The sequence below is a fragment of the Phaethon lepturus genome, unplaced genomic scaffold, assembly GCF_000687285.1.
Source record: "Phaethon lepturus isolate BGI_N335 unplaced genomic scaffold, ASM68728v1 scaffold38031, whole genome shotgun sequence".
Classification (NCBI taxonomy): Eukaryota; Metazoa; Chordata; class Aves; order Phaethontiformes; family Phaethontidae; genus Phaethon; species Phaethon lepturus.
In genome coordinates this window covers 5136-5758 of record NW_010519135.1, presented here as the reverse complement: position 1 = coordinate 5758, position 623 = coordinate 5136, and positions in this window count along the sequence as shown.

Sequence of the window (623 nt, the reverse complement as noted above, 5' to 3'; positions counted from 1 at the left end):
TGCGCGCGCGCGCGCACACACACACACACTGCCAGACACTGGTGTGTGTGCACACACACCGCCAGACACTGCTGCACATGCACTCGACACAGACACTGCTATACACACACACCCCCCCAGAGACACACACTGCCAGACACTGCTACACACATGTGCACACACACACAGACACTGCTATACACACACACACACAGAGACACTGCTGGTCATATTTATCTATCCACACACTAAAGGACACTGTTCTGCCTGTGCATCTATATAATGTATAGATAACCCCCCACAGCCACTGCTCGCTCTTTATCATATCCACACACTAAAGGACACTGCTATGTCTGTGTGTGTATATGCATGTACACGTAGATGTAAGTATATATAGCCCCCACCAGTCACTGCTATGTATATGTGTATGTACACGCATAGAGACAGCTGTGGCTTGCTCTTTGTGTGTGTGTGTGTGTTTCTGTACGCATCTAAAACCATGGAGGTCTCTGTGTGTGTGGCTAGAAATAAAAAACTCAGCAATATCTGTTCGTGTGTGTGTGTGTGTGTGTAAAAATACAGCGGTGTCTGTTAGAGTGTGTGTATCAGCCTACCCACCCACCCACCCACCTATCAATCATGTA